General features: G+C 42.2%; 1 protein-coding gene across 4 annotated transcripts in view; it reads left to right on the forward strand.

The window, feature by feature from the left end:
• Positions 1–21,188, forward strand: part of SGCD (sarcoglycan delta) — a 228,981-nt gene that overhangs the window by 139,596 nt on the left and 68,197 nt on the right. The gene's annotated exons all lie outside the window — the stretch shown is intronic.

A 21,188-nucleotide genomic window follows, 5' to 3' on the forward strand; every position in this document is an offset into this window, starting at 1 on the left:
ACAGCCTAGTGAGTTGGAGCATCCCTGCTGCCTTCAGTAGATGAGTCCTGGAAACTGTATTAACGATGTAGTTACATAAACCATGTGCATAGTTTCTCTGACTTCTCAGTGGAGTTAAACTGGAATAGCCTGTGCTGGCTTTCAGGTTGCTCACGATAATGCTGGAATTACTATTGGGCTGGGGCCAACAGGGGCAATCCTATTGATTTCAATCAACTCCTGCTTTCTTGTGCTACGTGTGAATTTGGCCTCTTGTAAGCAAATGAAAGAGTTGCAGTCAATCAAAGGGCGATAGTTACAGAATATTTAAAAATATGATTACATAATCAATGCTATTTTTTTTTTAAAGAAGAGTAGTATGACCCAGTATTCCCTTGGAGGGAGGTGTACTAGCAATTCCTGAACTTGATGAATATTGCTAAAATAAAGTGCCAAGCTCAGCACTCAGTAGTACAGATGAACATCCATACTAATTCCATAGTAATCTTCTCTGGGTTTTCAGAAGTGCATAATGCGGCTTTAAATATGCAAAGTGTAACAGAAACAATATGACAAATAACAGTAAAGTAAGGAGCATCCCAGAAATAAGCTGACATATAATATTTTTCATATGTTCAATTAAACAACCTAAGACTTGTGTACAGTAGTAGATAATGGTTTTATATAAAGCTCAAAAGACTTTCAGATGCTGGTTATTTATAGAAGACTTTCATTTAAAAAAAAAAAATTAATTTCACTATCATTCTGTGTAGTAGATGAAGGGGTGTTGGTGCTGCATGGAAATGGCGGGGGAAGAATTGCTTTTTGTGTAAGTGGCTGCAGTCCCGTGACCTCTGTGGAGTGGGTTTTCCCACTCGTGTGTCTCTGCAGTGCTGCTCCCCACACTGCCCTGCTGTGGGCAGAGCTGGGCAATCCCTGCCAAAATATCTCCAAAACATGAATTGTGATAATTCTGGAAAGCCTGAATTTGTCACTGGTGCCTCTTCTCTACTGCATCTCTTAAGTCCCAGGAAGGTGGTAATTAAAAGTACACACAGAGTTGCTTTCCTAGGAGCTGTGCCTTCTGGTTTAAAGATAGTTTTGGATTTCCACTTAAAAGTTGATTTCTTTTTCAAATTAATTTGGCAAGAAGGGAAGACCAAGGGTTAGAGAGAAGGAAGAGCCCTCAAATGTCATCCCAAGAGACTGGCTGTGTGGGAACCTCTGAGCTTCTGTAATCTGTGCCTTAAAGAGCTCTAGGAGGTCCTGCCCCCTTCATCACCTTCTGGACAGAGTTGTGGCATTTGGCTGTACTCCTTTTGAAAGGTAACTCATTGCAACTGAAATTGCAACCAAGAAGAACTGAATCTGTTGTACTGTGGCATGCAATTGATGACAACCCAACAAAGGCATCTTTCTGGGAGTCCCTTCAAAAATGTTAGCAGAAGGATTGGACCGCAGTGGTTCGGTCCCATGCCAGAGAAGTGGCTGTTAAAATCACTGACGTGAACTGGCATCTTAAAGCTGCTTCCAGCCAGTTTCTTTCTGCATCACCGCTGCCTCCTGTCTCAGGAATGACGCTGTGCAGGCTCGCTTTCCTTTTCCCTCACCCGTTCAACAGTGAACCCCCAAATCCCTCTCTCTTCATATAACGAGGGTCTCTGCTCCTGTTGTTTCCCCATCCTAGTCCTGGCTCAGTAATACTCAGTCCGTGGTGCCTCCTGGATTAGGAGCTTATTTCTAAGCATCAGAGCTTGCAAATAAACATAACCTTGTTACTGCATGAGCCTAAAGTTTATCTGGAGATTAATGAATAGTAACTGGTAGTAGCAGTGTTTGCACCCGTGTAGTCTTGTTTTAAAGAAACGAGATAGATGCATTCCCTTTTCCAGGAGTGATCAGAGCATCTTAAACTCCCAGCTGAACATATTGCACACTAAACAGTATTTTCCATGCCACTTGCATGGAACATGAGCATCTTGCTGCCTTTAATTAAGAAGTTAACTGGACCATGAAGTATTGCCTATGTAAATAAAAGTGATTTGTACTTAGTCAAGAAGGTGCATTAGGAATCCTCGCATTTCTTTACTTGCACATAAATTATGGAGATTATTAAAAATTGGAAGGGTCATCTATAAACCCATCTGTAGCTCAGCTGCACTGTCACTCTCAAAATGTAGCTGTCTTTCTAACTGTTGTAATTTATTGTGGACTATCGTGTGAACCATCTGCTTGCTTATAAATCAGACAAACTTTGACTGAAAGTTGCACACAGCAGCATGAATTGTTAATTTTATGTGCTGGAAAGCAATGGCAACAGTTTTGTGGTCTTCAGTCTTCATTGCCTTAATTTGAATAGAAATTTAAAACTGGAAATTTTCCTGCCTTTGTTGAGAAGAGCTCCTAACAAGCAGGTTGCTTGAAACTTACAGTAAGCACAGATTTAGCTTTCTTAGTGCAGTTGGGGTGTTTTGAAGTTTGCCGCATCCAGGGCTGTAAGTAACTTAAAAGGGGCAAGACAGAGAACAGGCTATGTGCATTTTCCATTCCAATAACAACAGAAATAAAATCCTGTGCTGTGATTATACAGGAAAATCAAGTGGATTACTTCTCTCAGGAGCTGTGTGACAACCAATGAGATGATAATCTCAGCTTTAGGAAGCAGAGAAAGACATTGCCATGATAGCATTAGGATGGTTTTGCCCTTTCAATGTTCATTTCAAGTGCATAGATAGAAAAAATAAACCTCACTTTGCAAATTTACACCTGGGCTTAAATTTTCTTACCCTGAATCCATTTAAAGACAAGAGTATGGATTTGCCTGACAAATGTTTTTTGCAGTATAAAGCTCTTGACTGAGGTCCTGCCCGTTCAGCTCGCTTGCAGACGCTCCTACCGATGGGTGGGTCTGGGAACACGGACCTAAATGTGGGCTCCAACCCTTCTCCTCTGTCCTCCGCTACCGGGAGGAGCTCCAAGCTCTTCTGTTGTTGTACAGGTATAAGTGATGGCAAAATTCACTGAACAGATTTTGAGGAGATTTTAAATGTCTTTTAAAAGAGATCTCTTAGTGTATTCAGCCGGTTTCCTGTTGAAGGTCTGCTTCCCATTATTTTTAATCAACTAAAAAAAGATTTTAAAAGAAGAATCCTGTACATCAAAGAAAAAAAGCTTGAGGCAAAGTACAGTGTCTTTTCTTTATTTTCCTTTCTTTGGGTGATGTTAGAGGTCCGTATCCTGCTCCCCATGGTAATGAGTGTCTCACTGAGAGCAGCGTGCCCGCTCAGAGCATTGGACCAAACCTGGTCTCATTTGAAGCCGTACAAAATAACTAGTGACTACAGTGGAAGAAGGACTGGGCCTGTCATTAACACTTGGATGTGGTTCTGCAAGGGCTTCTGTTTGGCCTAAAAAATTCACAGTTGTGAATTGGGGCTGATAACTGCTATTCCCTTTTCTGGTGTTTAGTAAGTTCTCATCAGCATAAAAGCTAGACTAAAATATGCTTGTCTGTACTTTACATTTTCCCCAGCCAGTATTTGAATGATAGAAATTTTAAAGGAAGCTTTTAAGAGTGATAAATAATTATTTTGCCAATGTACTTGTCTCACTATGTTGAGATCTGGAAGAAGAGTGGTATAATTTTGAAGCACAGAAGCAGCTCTGTAATGGACGTATTCTTTTGTATTATTTGCTCTGCAGGTCTACCTGCCTCAAAGCTAAAAATACGCACTGAAAAACAATAAACCATGTATTTGGATTAAACAATGACATACCTGCCTCATAGCCATAAATACATATTTATAAACAATATAACATACTAATTTGGATTAAAAGGCAACATTCACCCATGAGGAAAGGCAATGCAGATGGCAAGATAATTGCAACTTTGTATGATGCTCAAACTGTGTAGAAGAAATCTAGCTTGCAGTAAAGGCTTAGATAGCTAGCATGAAAGAAGGCTGCTATTTTTTGAGGAAGGAGACAGAATAATTCCTTTTCTTCCTTTGTCAGAGTTTACAGAGCAATAAAAGGATATTGAATTAGTTCCTGATGATTTGGTCTAGCAAAGTGCTTAAGGATTTCAGCACGCTCACTGAAACCATCACAGGGTGGAAATGAAGTTTGTCTCACCGTGCTGCCATCACTTAGCAGTCCCTGCGCACTCCTACCACCTCTTTGGCCATTACTCCTCCCAGTGTTTAGCTATTCCTTTAGTGACCGGTTCTCTTCAAAGAAGAGAGGAATCTTGGTTTTTGCACATTCGGATATGAATGAGCCTGTCAGAGCTCCTGGCAGCTCATGGAGATGTTGGTCTCCTTCCTCTGGAGCAGTTCAGCTGCCGCTGTGGCTTCAGGTAGAAAAACCTCACACTGTCCGAGGTCGACTTCTGAGGCACGATGCTTCCTCTAACTGCATCTTCATAGCTTACTGCTTCTTGGTTGATTTTGGGGAGCAGATGTTAAAATATTGTTTGAAAGCCCTAATAATTTAAAAAAAGAACAAGGTTGCTCGTGATGGCACAGCCAACAAAAGAAAGCTTCTTGCAGCTGCGCCTGGCCATCTCGTATTCTCCCTATAGGGTTTGTTAAGCATTGGCTGTGGCACCACTCTGGATACCTTGGCATCGGTTCTGTGCCAGTGTGTTTTTGCTATAAATGTCTCTCTCAGTTTGGTCAGTTTGAGTCTTGCTTGCCCAGCAGCTATCAACAGAGAGGAGAGCTGGCAGTCAGCGGCACGAACAGTAAGAATAAGCAGAAGCGGCAGAGGCGTCATTTTGGCAGAAGCTCCCTCACCTGATGCACAGATATTGTTGCCATCGCCATCCAGAGCAGATTTGAGTCCACATGCAGCAGTAGGCTGTGAGCGTCCAATGGGATTTCTGAAATTGATATGCTCTCCTCTTAATAAATTTCATTCTTAAGCAATAAAATCCAGAGAGCCTACTTCAGACTGAACCTTGGTTGCCCCAGTGCTTTGGGGGCAGTTAGTGGCTCTGTGATATTTCCACTGTGCTGAAAAGGTGGAAGTTTAAGTAAATTTTACAGCAACTGTGAAAACATTTCCCTCTAGCTTCACAGTAAAATTGGCCAGAAGGCTCTCCACTTTGAATTCTGAAGGATATTTTGTAGGCTGGCTGAAGGGGTACTCCCAATAACACCAGAATTAAATCTTGCTTTGTCTGTTCCCCGTTGTTTGTCTAACGAGCTGGTGTTACGTGCCACACACTGAGAACGCGCCCGGGAACTGAAGTATCCCACCAGCTGCAAAATCAGAGTGTCCCAAAGAAGAGCCAGAGAGGAAGCTCTGAAGTAAACAAACTTTTTGAAATAACTCCACAAGTTGCATTTCAAAGCAAAATCTCGTGGAGGCTGCCTATGGCATTTTGAAAAGGATTTCATTAAATGTTGCTAACTTGTCATAAGCTCTCTTAAATGGAAGGGTAATGGCTCATAACATTTGTAAGCTTTTTAATTTCATGCAATATGAGCAGTGTAATCAACACCTATTAAAGTCAATCAGCTGTGCCAAGTGGGCTACCTACCTCGGCTTTTGTCTATATTTTCATCATGGGTACACCTCTGAACTAACTCTGGCAACAACATGTTTGTACTTTCTTATCCTAGCATCAGTGGAGGTTTTGTGTCCAGAAAACCCGATATGGTCATTGCAGCAGTATCTGAACCCCTAAGCTAAATAAGCACTTTATAGTCAGTGGTTTTCACCGTCTGGGGAGAGAGTTTGGGCCACCGAGTTGATGCGGACTCTTTAACAGCTCCGGAGCTAAACATGAAGGAGATGGAGAATTTCCCAAACGGTCTCCCAATGTGTTTGGCTTTTCCCTTTGACAGGTGAAATTTCTCTGCTGGAGCTGGTTGTGCAAGGAGAGGGTAGCTGTTCAGATCATGTGTTTGTTTTGCTGTTCTGATCCGATTCCCATCACCTCTTCATTTTAAACATTTGCAGCTGGACTCTGCGGTCCTAAAAACAAGTGATGTGCATCACAGCTCCAAGTGAGCCGCTGGGTTAAGGCTGGGTGCTCTGTGGTCTCTAAGCTTTTGCGTTGCATTTTTGCCGTGATCCCAGAAATTGCTTGCATTTCAGCTGTGAAAAGGAGGACAGTGGGGCTGAGTTTTGTGGTGGGGCCGTATTTCCACGGAAATGTTGCAAATCTGCTAACATCGTGTTTTTCAACTGAGTCACGAGCCTTGAGACAGGAGTGCAGGCACTAGAAGCTAAAAGAATAGTATAAACATTTGATGTATTTTATTCCCCCAAAAGGAAAAAGAAAAGACGTAGAATTACTGATTTTAAAGTTGAAAGAAAAAATGGCTGAGCGGCGTTAATTTGGCAGGCAGTTTCTTGCCTTCCCTGGCCATGCACCACCCTTCTAGTGTCTGTTATTTCAGCTTCGGTTTGGCATCTTGAATTTGCATGCTACCTCTATGACTGGGAAGTCATAATGCTACCTCTAACTGGGAAGCTGCTGTGAAGCTCATTTTTCCTAATTGGCCATTTATTATGGCCTCTCAGTATTCCTACAGGCTTCTACACCTTCAGGAGCTGTATATCGTCCTTATTTTTCTATGTTTAATCTTATATTAAAAAAAAAAAAAGGCACAGGGGGTTTACTGGGGGATTCATGAGTGCAGGACCCATCAGTCACACCTACTGATTATGGGATTTCTGTTGCTGGCTTGTATTGCCAGACAGGTATTACTGTCAAAAGAGAAGCTCTGCTGGTAGTTGACTACAGCTGACCTGAACCAGCCCGTGGGTTTGAATGCATTTGTAGAGTAGCCTTGAATTCTCAGTCCAAAACTTGATCCAAATTTCATCTTAATAAGCTGTAGCCTCAGAAAGAAGTAAGCCTTACAAAGCATCCGAAACTGCTCGGGGAAGAACACGTGCAGTCGTGTACTGCTGCATTTCTCTCTCTCAAGGGCAAAGGCCTTGAGTTTAAGGATTTACTGTGTCTAGACATTGCTGCTGACAATCAGGATTCTGGCTGCTTTGGAAAGGCTGAAGTATAAAAACAACTTCTTAATACTAAAAATGAAAAAGGAATAAAACTGTCTACAGTATGGGTAGAGAGAAGATAGAGACAAATAGACAAAGGAAACACTAAAAGACAAATAGCAAGATCCAATTATAAAGAAAAAGAATGTTTTTCTGATATTTCCAAGAAGCCTGAAGAGCAGAGCTTTGTGTCTTCTTACCACAGGACAGCAAACACTTCTGCAACTCTTCCGCTGATCAAAACTATTTCAGCAGCAAAGTTACGTATTTTGTAAGGCAAGCGTTACTTGACAAGACAAGCTGTGCTGTCATTAGGAGGTGCAGGCACACACAACTGGTTTTACAGACAGTTCAGTTTCTGTGTTCTTTGATTTGCAACAGGAAAGGAAAGCCAGACCTTCCAGGTTTCATTTACCAGTTGCTATGCCAGGAAGAAGAGTTTCTGTGATTGTTCCGTTTCTAAATGACAAATGCTGGATTTGGAGAAAGAAGAATGCAGGGTAAAACAAGAACAACTCTAAATTTGCTCCTGTTCTTTTAGGGCAAATTTGTTGAGGCTCTTGGGAAAACTGAGTTGCTTCTTTTGAAAGAAAAAGTGAGATTTTTTTGACTGTTAACATTTCCCTGACTGGGACATCTCTGTTTTTGATCTCTGTTTGTCTGAGGCCGTGCCTGGCCATCTACTCCCATGTACACCAGTGTTTTCAGGAAGGGACAGTCCCACGCCAACGTTCGTGGCACAGTGTTGGAGTGCAGGACACTACTGTACATGTGTGATAAAAATGGCTATAAATCTAGTCACAGAGCTAGGCTTTCTGACTTGTCAGTGAATCATTGATCTAGGCTTCAGTCCAACCAGATATTTAATTATGTGCATAATTTACAGACATAAGTAATTTCATTGACATCAGTAAGGCCATTGACGTGCATAAAGTCAGGTGTACGTTGTGTTCATTGCTGGATTATGCCCTGTAATTTCTACATATACTGCCTGTGTGTGGCAGAGCAAAGCCACCGGCAAGAGTCCATCCTGCTGGTCTCCGTACAAACATGGAGACAGACACAGCCCTTTCCTCCAAAAGGTTTTACACTGTCAATAGGTAGGTGAAGAGTGGGACAGGAGATGGGGATGAGAGTGAGCAAAGCGGCTTGCTCATTCGCTCCTACAGCAGCTGAGGATTGGTGTGAGGAGTGCTCTGTCCATGCGCATCCTCATTTTAGTAGATCCCATGCCCCAAGTGTAAAGGAGTGTGGTGATAGAGCTGGCAGATATTTTCAACTAAAAGCCTATGTGGTAAAAAATTGTCCTTCTTGGGAGGGTGAAGGAAAGCAGTTTCCGTGATGCCCTTTTTTGTTTGTTTCTTTCTTTTTTCATTTTTTTGCTGCAGGCTTTCAGTATAAAATGTCACATGTCCATTGATTTCCTCTTGATTTGCTGTGATTCTGAGTCCAATGAACTTTCTACGTTTGCCTCCAGTCTGGCCTTAAAAGGTGGGATAATTTTCTGAGGCAGGTTGTACGAAGTACTAGCAGGGAGTCTGCTCCTCATTTCTCTCTGAAAGGGAATAATCTGTGGAACAGAAAGAAAATTCAAGGTGTTTCACCTCACAGTATTTCTTCCTTGTTCATCCATCAGGGCACGATCCTTGTTTGCCATCCTTCCATGGAAGAGCAGGGGATTCCTCACTTTCAAACCTTAAATTTTCCCTGAGCAGGAGCGGAGCAAAAGCATCCATGGCTTTTGTCTTCTCACTGATGAGGTTCCCCACAGAAAGCATCAACTGCACAGTGCTGCTGTCATCCAACTTCCCCCAGAAACATCCCTTCTAAGGATAGAGAGCTGTCTTCCTGTGGAAAGTCCTTCCTTATTGTCTACAAGGGAAGATTTTATTTAAGGTTTATTTCAAATGAAGCAGTGCTAAAATTTGATTTGTAAATCACTGTCTGTTTATGAAAATGGTGACTATGAAATGGTGAGCATGCCAAGATTTGCACAGTATCTTAGTCAGTGCAGGATACTTTGTTGAATTCTTAATTTGTAGTCTAAAACTATGCAATGAAATTGCTTTTATGACCTAGGCTTTTGCCTTTCTGTTTCTTTCCAGCTACAGCTTGATGTTCTGCTTCTAGTTCTTTTTCTCCTTGAGCAAAACAATATACCGTTCCATTGTCTCTCTCTTGATTTAGACAAGGGATGGATTTGTTATGGGGCATTTAATAAATAAAAGTGGTTAACATCTGAGTTCTGCTTCTCTGCTAAGAAGCCAGCAGCAGCTGCAAAAGATTGCCCGTGGCACCAGGAATGGGTGGCTACTGATTTGGAGAGAAGCGTGCTGTTCACTGAATCATCCATATCACTCTTCACAGTGCCTGGAAAGTCTTTTTTTCCAAGTACTAATGCAAGCTGAACCTTCCTCTTGGATGCGATCTGACAGGACTGCAGCCTAAGGCAGCACAGCTGAAGAGTAAGATGTGTTTTTTCCAATGAGAAGCTTTGTTAGACATCAATATTTAAAAGCAGAGAAATAAATAAAATTACAGACAATCATGCTGATTGAGGAGAGAAGAGAGGTCATTTGTCTGACAGAACAAGCATATCTCTCCAGCAAGGCTTTCAGTTCTTTAGCCGAAAGTTGTTGTCTTTCTTTTGATTATGTTGATCTGGAAGAGTGCGAACAACTCATTGTTTTTCCTAAAATCATTGGTTTTTTAGGTATATTTTGCAGGTTAGAAGTACAAAGTGGGCATAGCTGTTCACCACCTTAGAGCAGTTGATATTTCCCGTTAAGCAGATTCACTGAAGCCACACAATGAATGGCCAAATAATCCATAATCCAAACGCACACTAATTGCTGTAAAAGGTCAAGAATAAGTGATCAACCTGAGCTGGTTTAGTGACTTGGTTTCCAAAGAGCCATGGCTGGAAGACAGTGGGTCGATGGGATGAACCTGAACATGTTTCCTCTGATGCTTCCTGTGGTTGAGTGTTCAGAGATGGTGTCCTCCAGGTTTTTGCAGAACCTCCTTCACTGTTTAAATGAAATAAAGGCCACACAGGGCAATGGCACATATATTGTCAATGCTGCTGGCTTGAGAAAGACCTTTTATTGCATGTTTACTGTTGCTTCAAGCCAAAATATTTCATCTGTATTCTGCTACCTCATGAAATCCCCAGCTCCTACTGCAAACTGACTTTTGCTGTATATGTTTCCTTAAGATCTCAACTGTTATTTATAAATGATGAACCTTGATGTTGGTACACAGTTGGGAGAGCAGCAGGCTTTTTGTTTCTCTCTGCAACGTTATCTATTATGCAGCATTCTGGGAAGCGTAGCTTAGCTGACGTAGAAGAAACGGGAACACGCAGGCAGGACCCTTCCTGCGCCCTTTCCGTGTGGGAACCACTGGTCGGGTGCCTTCACTGATCAGTTTTGTTCTTCCAGAGTTTTGAAAGAACTTCAGGAATAAAAACATCGTGAGGCAAATGCCTTCTGTTTAAAAGTGGAGACAACCAGACAGGCTGAGCCCCCCCTGCCGATTGCCCAAAGAGTAATTCGGGGTCCTTGGCTTTTATATGCCTCCCCGTGCTCTATTTTACCTTCACAAATCCTAATCTCTTTGGCTGCTTTGCCATTACTCACCCTTTCCCCGAACAACATTCCTGTCTTCTTCCAGGCATGGAAAAAGCATCTGCTGCTCTTTCTGCGAGCCTCATGTCTCTTGAAATACCACTCCCCAGCTCCCCCGTGGTGTTGGTTAGGGATGTATTTTTGCTCATCGGCCCTGTACCATGGCAATACCCTGTGTTCCTCTCCTCTCTTCACCCTGAAGCGGATAGTTAGGAGTGTCTGTTGAATGGCAGCCACAAGATTCAGTGAAATCCCAACAAGAGCACCATACTCCTGCTCGTGCAGTCGTCCCGCTGATCAGACCTTTGCTGTCGTGCTGTCTCTGTAGGTACATGCGTTCTGTGTAGCAACGTCCAGCATGATTTAGCATCTTTCCTCCAGATCAGTCCGATTTCATGTCACATGCTTAGCTGCATCTGTCATTTTACCTTTTCAAGTGTTTCAAGTCTTGGCTGTTAGACATTCAGCCTCTCCGAGACGGATGGAGATGTGCAGTTCTTCCTCTCTGGGATGGTTCCTGTCTGACACTAACTCACACATGAACTGTTACGGCACTGCGGGTCAGAGTTTGGCCCCTGTGTTTACTCCTGTGGGGAAGTCTCTGTCTAGTCATGTAGACTGACAGACCATCCTTCTTAAAGCCGAGTATTGATCATTTCAACAGAAGAAACAAAGTGGTTAGATAAAAGCAATTCAAAAACAGTCTGTGCAAATGTTTCTGTGACCCCATAACCCTGTATCATAATTAAAGCAGATCAAATTACTTCGGTATCAGAGGTACAGTCGTGGGCCCAGCCTTTCTCTTCTGTCCTTCCCATTTTCCTAGATATGCCCACACAGAGTTAACTGAGTATATTTCTACAATAAATATTCCCACAACAAGGCCAAAATATGGTTTTCATCAATCATTTTATAGCTGCTTCAAACCTGTCACACCAGTGTATGTGCTTACAGCAGCTTGGGGAGAAAAAAATGCAGACAAACCACAAATAAAAGCAAGAATTGAATAGAAAACCTGGATTTTCTATCACCAGGAATGGTCAGATGATCTTTCTTTGTGTCTTATACAGTGGCAAGTGCACAGTCTCCAATGAATAAATAATTGCAGATCCAGGAAATGAGATTATTACTCCCATGAAGCTATTGAAAAGGAGAGCACACCGAGCCCTTCAAACCCGTTTCCTGATGCACAGACCCGCATCTGCCTATGGAGCACAGCAAACCTGAAGGACAGGTCTCGTAAAGAAGAGCCTTATAATTGCAATAGAAGCCCAGAAACAGAAACGCTTTGATTGCAAGAACATGTCGGGGCTGAACCTTGTCATTTCACAGGCCAGATGCATTGGAGAGAACTCCACTGGGTAATCACAGAAGTGAGGATGGCCTTCTGCGTCCTGCCTTCCAGCCGTAACCGTGCTGTAATATAGTTGCTTTTGCAGTGTAATTGCTTTCTCTGCAGGGCTTCTTCCTATTGATTCTGCTTGTGTGGATTTAAATTGTCTGCAGGTTGGAACTAGACTCAAGTTGGTCCGCATCTCCACTTTTCTGTGCTAGGCAGCTCACGTGACAGTTCCATCTAAGAGACTTTAATGATGTCTAGATAGCATCGCTCCCTGGCCTGCGTGTATGTATTTGATTTGAGGAGAGAGGCTGGATCAGATAAGTTCAGAACATCAGTAAATACGTGTATTTTGTTTGGTGACACTTGTTCAATCTGAATCTTTTTCCCAAGAAGCAGCTTGTGTTGTGTCATTTTTTCAGCGTGCTGTGTAAATGCTCTGCATCTGCAACTGTCGAGGATGGTGCCATCCCATAGCAATGCCATCTGCTCGTTCACAAAGTGCTTTTTTGCGTAGATGAAAAATGTGAGGTGTTACTCATAATTAGGCAAATCACATGCTGTGATCTGTGATTGATTTGATTTCTGTTGCTGGCTACCTCGCATATGTCTGTGTGTCCATAAGTATTGTCTACATATCAGCATATGGATGCAGATGAATCAGAGACTCGTGAATTCTTTTTCCTGATCCAGACAGATGGAAATGTTTTCCCTTCTTATTAGCAGCAGCTGAATTTCAGTAACACCAGGGGCCTCTGCTAGGATCTTGCCTGTGTTTTGTGCTGTACGTGCATACGTAAGTTGGCATGGCCATTTATAATCTAATACAAGAAGTAAGCGATCCATGACATGCAGCAAAGGAAAGTTATAATTTCAAAGCAATGTTCAGGGATAGCCATGTTATTAGCCTTCTTAGAGAAAAATATCTGGATATATAACTTGGTGTTATGCACTGCAGTAACAAAATGCCTAAAAGGTGCTGTGAGCATCGCAGAACCCAAGTGTCTCTGCTGAATCAGACTTTTGGAAAATATTACTGTGCCTTTATTAGTGCTAACCGTATGTACTCTTTAATGTGTATTCACCTCACTAGCTGAGTGAGATCCTAATTGTTTCTGGTTGTGCTATGGTCCAAGTAACGCTGATAGGAAGAGAAAGTAACTTAGAAATTACTAGTTCTGTATAATTTTAATATTGTCTTCAAATGCCTTTTATAGATAGTGAGGTATGATTTACCAGCAGTTTTAAAAGATGTTTAAGGCAGGCAGTAGGCATACCAGAAAGGCCATAAAAATGAAAACACATGAACAGAGGTCTGCACGCTTGTCTGGAGTAAAAGTTACGAGCAGTGGAGTAGCTATATAGTTGGATGATTTAGAATATTTTAAACCTCAGCAGAGCTCTCTTCCTTCCTCTCCCTCTCTTCTATGGTCCTGTGCCTATCTACAGCGTGTTCACTTCAGGAGGAGATCTGTCACCACTGGAGTCTGACCATAACTAGGATAGCCCGGGGCAGAAGATAGGCTATAACTTAGCCCAAATCCATAGTCCTGCTGCTACACCACCTCCTATAGACAAGGATCGGATCGGCGCGAGCTGCCACTGAGCAGCTGCTGTGGTTAGGTATTTCTGCAGAAGAATTCAAGTCAATTGAAATGTTTACTGAATACTTGGCTGATTTTTACTGGAAGTGGTGATCAATGTGCTGAGAACCTAGGACCGCTGTTCTCCTGTTTAAGAGCATTACAGTTTCTCAAGTCCTGCTTAGTTTGTATGAGGGAGAGCCATTCCCTAGGATGCAAAGTTAATCATCAGCACGCATTTGATCAACTCTGGTATAACACCTTTGGGTGAACTCTGCAGCGAAGTGCTTGAAGCATTTTCAGAATTATTTGGTCATTTTACAAGTTGTGCTGCTCTCTTCATTTCAGATGTCGTCTAAGGGTGTCTTGCCAGAGGACTCCTGGTGCTGAGCACGCTTAATGCATTGGATTTTTCCAAAGCCAGTAATGCTCAGTAGAGTCCTACCAATACAGAAAGTTTTGTGAATGTGCAGCAGCCTTCGGACATTACAAATCCAGATTTCCCACGCCCACGGATACTGAATAGAAATCCAACATGCACGGTTGCATTTTATTTTGATGTGTATGTCTATCAGTTTCATCACGTCATCTATGGTTTTCCTCATTATGAGTCAATGGAGTAAAAAAGAAAAAAGAATGGCAAAGAAGTTGAGGCAGATGTAACGTCTTGGAGGTTTTTTCGGTGTTGTTTTTAATGTCAGCAGACAAAGTATAATTTAATTTTCAGAAGAATCTCAGCTGCAAAGCAGCTGATTAGGCATCTTGAAGAAGCAGCCACTCTTTCGAAGCACTGCGTTAATGAGGTTATTACAGGTATTCTTCTAAAGCGAGAAACCCCTAGATTGCCAGAAATAAATCACTTTGAAGGATACAAACCCCCTTGGGTAGCCATCCAAAAGCAGAACCCAGTCATTTACATCTCACATCACAGACCTGCCTTCATTGCACTTTAAAAAGAAGTCAGAGATGTAATTGCTTTAATGTAGCTGTGGGAAATTTATCTTTTGTTTCTATTGTTATTAAAATGAACTTCAAGAAATGCCATAAAAGAGGAGGGGTTGTGGTGTTGGACATAAAACTCCAACACGGGCACTATCTATGCCATTGAAATGTGTCAAGTTGGGTGGGACCACAGTATTTTCTGAGCTTCGTGGTACTGTAAAACGTATCTTTCTGCAAAGGTGACTGTACCTTTTTTGCATAGAAGAAGGGACTTGAATTTTTTGGTTTTAAGCATTTGAATACTTAATAAAATGTCAAAGTTGGAACACAGCACATGGAGTAAGCTCATGATACTACATTTATGTCTTTGAGTGCCAGTTGCAGGTCAGGGATGTATCAGCTCCGTTACTGATCCAGGTTACATGGCTCGGGCGCATTACACTTGTGAAAAGTTTGTTTCCCAGAAGAAGAGGATTCAGACTACATTTTGTTGTCTCTGCCCTGGAGGTATTGCCTCCTTCCTGAAAGCAATCATCTTTAGACACAAATATAGCACATACTGGGGCATTTTGTGGCATTTGTTTTAGTCTGTTTGTTACCAATTCCATTCACGGTTTGCTTTCATTCCACTATGAAAAGCTTACACTGTCAAATCAGAAGTTTTACTAAAAAAGGGATTTAGTTACATGAACATTATATTCAACTGTTTGAAGGACAAAGTCAAGATCAAATGAGAGCCAGTGATTAAACAACAAAAAGTACATTCAAATCATATTAAGGGATGTTTTCAATCTAGCACCTAGGGATTTAGCCACATGACTTAAATTTTTGTGCCAGAAGGGCAAAATCCTGTTCTTGCTGTGGGCAGCTAGATCAGAAACAGGAGGAAGAGCTATTGGGTTTACTTTTGAAATAGAAACAGTAATGGTTGGCTTGTAAGTCTGGCCTGAAGTCTGGATTTTCTGTTGACGTAGATGAAGGCCAGGCTGCTGTTCCAAGCGGGATCTTAGGGAGAGGGTTCACTAGATACTCCCGAGTTTGTCTTCTTCACAGCCAAAGATAGATGCTGTCCAGTGTTTCGTCTGTTTGCTTTTCAGGAGGTGCACGATGTCGGTACAATATTCTGGTGAGGTTTGCTGTGATTCACGGCAGTGCCAGTTGCTTGATCTCTGCAGCATCTGTTACCAATTCTGAAGTTTTTTTACTCAATTGTTTCCTCCCAACTCGCTGTTTTATGGGGGCTGCTCTGAGCTTTTCCAGCGTCAGACACTGACATTCCCCGAGGGAGTTTCTGTTCTCAAGGCAGGGGTGGGGGAAAGAAATGCACACTCGGGATCAGGTCTGGTATTTTTGACTGTATGCTCACAGCACGTTCTGGAGATCTTTGTGGTTAGGAAACTCTGCGTTTAGTGTCATGCAGTGGGGGTATTACTGGTGCTTCCCTTTGAAGGGTGAGCAAGTCATACGGAAACATGCAAAACTGGGTCAGGGATATTACTTTAAGCACATCTGTGTCAAGCGACCAAAAATGACAGAGTAAGGGTTACAAAGTCAGCTTTCCCGGTAGGTCTCAGGACATGCTTGACAGCTGCAAAAATGAACTCGCAGGCAGCGCTGTGCTGCTGGGTCTGCTTACATGAGGAGGTACAGCAGAGGTGATGTTTTTGTGAGTTTTCGTTAGCAAGGTTTGCCGTTCTTGGTGAAGGACGTCTTGCCCCTTGAAATGATTGCTTTGTGTCTCAGTTAACAGGCAATGCATACTTGCCACTCCAAAACAGACAAAACTGTGAAACGTTGCCTCGTGCAGCTATGAGTTGTCCCTACCAATGGAAAATGCGATGCAGGAGAGTAAGTAGCATTGCTGTTATTACTATTATCACGTTTAGCTGCTAGTATAGTAGGACTGATTGGACTTCAGGAAAGGAATATATTTGTTATAACCCACATGAATACTTCCCCTCTATCAGCAGCTCCTTAAAACAGCTCTCGCGGGTGCAGGCAAGTGAATGTGCTGCTTGTGGCTGTAGGCCAGGTGAAGGAGAGCTTTTGCTCTCGTAGTGGGCTGGCTGCTTGCTTTACAGAAAACGAGCTTTTGCCCTCTGACAGTCCAGCTGTGTACAGAGCAGTGTTTGCCTTCTGTAATGTCAGTGACAGGTACAGTTGAGCAGGAAAATGGTGCTCTCGGTGGCTTCTCCATAGACTGCTCCTTGCCAACCTGGATTATGCTTTAATATTGTAATTTTTCCCATTACTTCGTCAAGCCTGCAAGAAGTTCACCATTTCCATTATTTCCACAAGCTTCACTTGCACTTACTGTGTGAAGTCTTTGAATCCACAGGACCAAATCAAAGCTACTCCTTTTGACCATCCAAATTACAAACACACTGACTGTGATGCCTTATTTTAAAATTGCCTGTTAAAATTGAAAAGGATTTCCAAATATTTTTAATAATTCCCTAAAACAGTCTAAGGACATCTGGTAAAGTATTGAATTTCCTTCAAGACAGCACTGGTCGGGATTGCTTCAGCTGCAAATTAGGGTTGTCAGTCAAAGTGCTTTTTCTGTTTTAGTCTCTGATCTAGGAGTTTTTAGCATCTCTTCTAAAGTGAGCCAAAGAAAGACAGCTAGTGAGCTGTTAGGGCTTGTTTTGCCATGTGTTAACCTAGCGAACAACCAGTCGATACCTTTTGCAGTCTTCTGTGTTTTACTGGATACCTCACTGCTTAGTGAGGAAACAAGCTATACTGTTTTGATGTATTTTTGTACTTTTCACATGCTTTATTCTGCAGCGTGTGTCCAGCGTTTTAATATATTGAGTAGCTGTGACTACTTCTTTTGCATATCTACAGACACTTGCATTATTTTAAGCCATTGGGTCTGCTAATGAGGGGCTGGAGTAAGAGGCAGAATGATGTATGTACTATATAGGATTTTCTGCAGGGGTGAATAGTAGATTCATGGTGGGCTGGAAGTAGATAACCAGCCCAAAGAGTCCTTGAAAGATCCCAGCCTCACCTGCCCCCAGAAATGGAGCTGCAGCCCAGAGCAGGGTGGGATCCTCCATCGGTGTCCTGCGAGGGAAATGCCTGAAATAAATCAGAAGCAAACAGGAAAACATGCAGGAGGGAAAGAAATGAATCCTACTCCCATCGATGTCTCTACCTCGGTTTCTCCAGCCAAATGATCAAAGGAACCACTGGAAAGAAACAATAACGTAAAATAGCGTCGGAAAGGAGGCGACCCCTGATTGAATTTGCTGAGTTGCATAGGAAGTTAAGTCAAAAGCTGTCGTTCAGTGCAGTGCAATGGGATGGCTAAGCTGGACGTGAACTGGGACTCTGCTAAGACAACACAGTGAATAGAGCGTTGTTGGAAGAGGTTAAAGTCCTAACAGCTGAGTCTGGGCATAGAGAGCAAGTCAGGGGCAGCACGTGGGCTGGGAGCAGCGCCTGCTCTTGCGAAGAGAGGTGCAAGGGAACCTTGTTGTCGTGTTTGTGATGAGAGGAAGAAGAACAAATGACAGAGAAAGGGATTTCTCAGCACATCAGATAGCACGCAGGCAGTGAAATATGTTGGGTTATTGTGTGATCGGCGATATCGGATGTATTTTATCTCCAATGTGCTTTTCTGAAGAATTGGAAAGATTCAGAACGCGATTGTTGCATATCATACTTCAGAAATGTGGTGTGCCTCATACTTCCAGAGTTATAATTAGAGTCAGACTTGCTTATTTATTGCATGCTGATAGTCTAACTCTAGGTCTATCAAGTGTTATGACAGTTTGTGAGAATATCACTTCACTACATTAATTATTTTTATTCTGGTGATGACGCCATATTGATCTAGATTTCCATTTTCTCCTGTGCATCAGAATACTTAATTTTGTGTCATGATAACATGAAAGTGCAAGAGAAGTGAAGGGTTTCGCCTTTTCAGTTACAATTTCTAACTGTTTTAAGAATTTTTTAATGCTTTAATTATTTTTGTTCTGTGTGATTGAAGGAAGCTGGCGTCATCACCAAGCTTGCAACAGAGGAAACAATTTTTAAATGTTGAGTGTGTAAAAGATGTCGGTGTTGTTACCTTTGTAAACAGAAGATGATGGACAGAAAATCTGCAGAATTTTCAGCAAAAGGGAGTAATTTTTTCAGCTCTTTTTCATTTCTTAATGGAAGAAGAATTATGGAAATGAGAGCGGGCATTGCATTAAGTGCTTGAAATGTTCCTTCCCTGCAGACCAATAAAAACATAACTCTTCCATTAGGGAAATTTAGATTTTTGAGGGCTGCATGAATCTGAGCTCTGAATCAGTGAATGAGATGACTATGCTGGGGTAAGCGTTTCAAGGTCTGATTATGTATTTTAAGTCTTTCGTAGGTGGATACCAGCTCTTAGCTTGTCTTGTAAGACTTCTTTGGAGCAACTTTTTCTGTGACTCTTTTTATATTAACCACTTGGCTTATCTTGTAGTACTTCTGTAGTGCAATCTCCTGTTACGCAGATCAGTAACAGAGTTTCAAAGCCATGGGGATTGAATGATTTTTCCTACCTGAATTTGGACTAGAAGGTTTCCTGGCCTTTTCGAAACACTCTAGCTACTCGCATAACTCCATAAACAAAAGACAAATAGTGAGAGTCAAAAATGTGACCTTTCTGTGCTTGGTATGGCATGCTTATAGTGGCTATAGTCTCACCTATGACTATAGATTATGCAGATTGTAGCTATCTGCCTTTAAAAATATCCTTCATCTGTAAGTGTGAAATGAAAATGTAGCAGTAAACTGCTGTCGCTGGGGGTGTTCAAATTAGGTCCCTGATCAGGGCTGCAGAGAATTAATACCAGAGCAAGTGGGTAATCAAGTGTAGCCATCTTTTTTCTGTGCTATTAACCATAAAATAGTAATCAACATTAATTTCTAGGTTCTAGAGAACACAAACAAAAATGAGTAAAAAAGAGCAAAATCATTACCAGTCGTTATCATTGCCCCTCACTTCTAACTTATTAATCATATTTCAGTTTCAGATACTATATCACTTAAGCTGTCAAACACATCACAGAGGTATATAAGGATGATTTGTCCTCATTTAGTGTATGAGGAGACAGAGACACCAAGACCTTCTGAAACTTGTCCAAGGTCTGGAAATGATTAAGTGGAATTGTTTCCTTTTATTATTTTTATTTAGTTGTAAATAGTCTGAATGTAGCCATAATGGTTTAGTTATAACTGATCAAACAAATCTCATTTCCCCCTTTTTTGCTGAAGGGCTGATCCCATGGGTGCATGCAGCACAAATAGTTAAGGCACCAAATGTAATTATTGTGAATATTTGGTCACATGTGCAGCTGGTTTTGTTTTAGATTTTTGAGGTATGTTTTCTGCAAACACTGCTGGGAATTGTTTACCCATCACTAGAAGTGTTCCTTGAAGCTCCAGTCAATCACAGGACTCCCATGAGTGCATTCCTGTGCTCCTGTTACATTTTATATGCAGACAACCTAGTCCTGCTACCGTGATCCAGAAAAATGGCATCAGTGCAAATATTAGTTATGTTCCTTACAAATTCAAGAGGCAAGGAGAACATGCCTGACCTACACAATCTCCATTCCCATCCTGATTATTCATTCCTAATGGAAAGATTTTGAAACACTGGAAAGAGACTTTGGTGTAAGAAGCACATGGACATAAAATTTTCAACTCCTTGCTGATTTTCTTGCTGTTTTATCCCCTCTACCAATCATAATGGCTTAGTCAGTTGATGAATTTAATCAGCTGCCTGCTTTAGACATTATAAAGAGATACTGGCAGTGAATTTCCACCTCGCACATTAGATTTTTGGCTGATTTAAGTTGGGGTCACCCTGTGCAAGTGCCTTAGGTGGCTAATAGCCCCTGAGAAACCAACTGTGTGGACTGGGGCTGCCTGTAGAAAACACAAGTTCCCAGGTGTCTTGGATGCGTTTGCACGCAGAAGGGGCCAGATGGTTTTCTCTGTGGGTTTTCTTTGGCTTCACTCTGCGGGAGAAATACCTGAGATGGATGCTGCCAGGTAGCTGTGTGGCTCCTGTGTGTTAACAGCTGCTCTAACTCTTCTCTCAGAGGTATATTTAAAGGATAAAAATTAAAAATGGGCAGAAATCTGTGTGGTCAAGTGGGGAGTGGGGAAGACTTCATGTCTTGTGTATCTCCAGACCCGATGGGATGGGTCTGGTCCCAAGCTGGCATCCCAAACCGGAATGTGATGGTGGTATGTGCCGGATGGTTCATAGGTGCTTTGAGATCAAAGGCACTTTCTACATGTTAATAAGGTTTTCTCTTTCACAGCCCTTGGGCACGGCTTGCTCACGTGGCCGTTTGGTACACAGACACGGTCTGACTGGAGTCAGCTGAAGCTGTGTGCAGTATTGCAGATTTGACTCTGAAATGCACTGCTGCAGTCAGCCACGCTCCCAAAACACCGTGACCTTTGGGAAGCTTAGGTCAGGTCCCATATCACCTGCACATTTTAAAATAAGAGGTTAGTTGGCTTATACCGGCAAAAAAAGCTAACCATCCCTAAAACAAGGCTGGTGTCTGGGACATTATCTGGGCCAGAGGGGTGGACTATGATTTTATCCTGGACAATAAAAATTAATGCAGGGTAGCCTGCACCTCAACCACACGCCCAGCCTTGGGGCCATTAACAGCAGCCCAGCAG

Source organism: Mycteria americana, chromosome 8 (genome assembly GCF_035582795.1).
Source record: "Mycteria americana isolate JAX WOST 10 ecotype Jacksonville Zoo and Gardens chromosome 8, USCA_MyAme_1.0, whole genome shotgun sequence".
Classification (NCBI taxonomy): domain Eukaryota; kingdom Metazoa; phylum Chordata; class Aves; order Ciconiiformes; family Ciconiidae; genus Mycteria; species Mycteria americana.